We start from the raw sequence: 1,591 nt of genomic DNA, 5'->3' as shown, positions 1-1,591 counted from the left end.
CCCACATAAAATTTGTTTAAAAAAATTGAAAACGGACTGTAGTACCTAAGTACGATCGTAGTTTTTATCTATTTCGCCGTAGGTACCTATAATAGGTAATTCTATTCAAGTATTCACCTATCAGTATAGTCAGTGCCCATGTCAGTGCCTAAGTGCCTAGTCTATTTCGCCGTAGGTACCTATAATAGGTAATTCTATTCAAGTATTCACCTATCAGTATAGTCAGTGCCCATGTCAGTTTGTCAGTGCCTAGTTACCTACAAGGATTTCACCTGATTGCGCTGTGTGCTCATTCCATATAGAAAAACAAATTAGGTTGGTAGCACTGAATAAGAAGGGGGAGGTACTGAAGGTTTTCGTAGCGGCAACGTCGCAAACTTTGTTTTGATTTGATCATTTATTTCTAACCTCGAAAACAGTCTGGACTCTGGAATTTTTTTCCTTTCCTTTTGATTTCGTCGGCTGACAGGAGCAAAGTGGAGTGAAATAGATATTGGAAATTATCTAGAACAAAATGCCTGTAAGTATTAAATTTCTGTGTAGTTTTCTAGTTTATTGTCCCTAGTATCCTTTTTCGAATTGGCTTTCACGGTCGGGTTTCTATTTGACACTGAATAAGAAGGGGGAGGTACTGAAGGTTTTCGTAGCGGCAACGTCGCAAACTTTGTTTTGATTTGATCATTTATTTCTAACCTCAAAAACAGTCTGGACTAGTGGACTCTGGAATTTTTTCCTTTTGATTTCGTCGGCTGACAGGAGCAAAGTGGAGTGAAGTAGATATTGGAAATTATCTAGAACAAAATGCCTGTAAGTATTAAATTTCTGTGTAGTTTTCTAGTTTATTGTCCCTAGTATCCTTTTTCGAATTGGTTTTCACGGTCGGGTTTCTATTTGTACGGATGAAATAGGATAAAATTTGCTTCGGATATCGCCCTTCCCTCTGAACCCTTATGGACTGTTATAACTTGTCTATTCTCCGGCCTATTATTATGACAAGGCAGTCACCCTTATTTACTAGAGTTAATCTAATTCAAGGATAACTATTAATCCACCTTTCGACCTTAGTAAATTCGAAATTACCGTTTCTTGGCACCGTTTTACAATACTTCTAGGCTCATCTACAGCAGTCACCCTTATTTACTAGAGTTAATCTAATTCAAGGATAACTATTAATCCACCTTTCGACCTTAGTAAATTCGGAATTACCGTTTCTCGGCACCGTTTTACAATACTTCTAGGCTCATCTACAGTTTTCGACCTTAGTAAATTCGAAATTACCGTTTCTCGGCACCGTTTTACAATACTTCTAGGCTCATCTACAGTCACACATTACCTCTGAAAATGCTTCTCCAAGCTTTCTCAGAGGTACATGTGATGTTGGAGTAGTGGTAGGTAAGTTAGCTCCTTAATCTACTTGTATGAACATTCGATTCAGTTTCATAATGATGTGTTCAGAGGTGATTTCTCACAGCTTTTCTCTTGTGTCTTGCTCATTATTCCTCTACCTTATTGCAGGCTCCTGCTGAAAAGAAATCTGCCCCCAAGAAGACTGGGGCAGCAAGTGGTGGTGCTGGAGGTGCTACCAAGAAAG

General features: G+C 38.7%; 1 long non-coding RNA gene across 1 annotated transcript; it reads left to right on the top strand.

Moving 5' to 3' along the window:
- The first annotated feature begins 287 nt into the window (after positions 1 to 287).
- LOC113472929 lies at positions 288 to 1,588 on the top strand. The gene is made up of 3 exons (XR_003395054.1): positions 288 to 343; positions 629 to 807; positions 1,516 to 1,588. It is a non-coding gene; the product is annotated as an uncharacterized LOC113472929 (long non-coding RNA).
- The last annotated feature ends 3 nt before the right edge of the window (positions 1,589 to 1,591 follow it).

This window comes from Diaphorina citri, unplaced genomic scaffold (genome assembly GCF_000475195.1).
Source record: "Diaphorina citri unplaced genomic scaffold, Diaci psyllid genome assembly version 1.1 scaffold10573, whole genome shotgun sequence".
NCBI classification, from domain to species: Eukaryota; Metazoa; Arthropoda; class Insecta; order Hemiptera; family Psyllidae; genus Diaphorina; species Diaphorina citri.
Note: the sequence above shows the minus strand (reverse complement) of the source record. Positions and strands in the feature narration are given on the sequence as shown.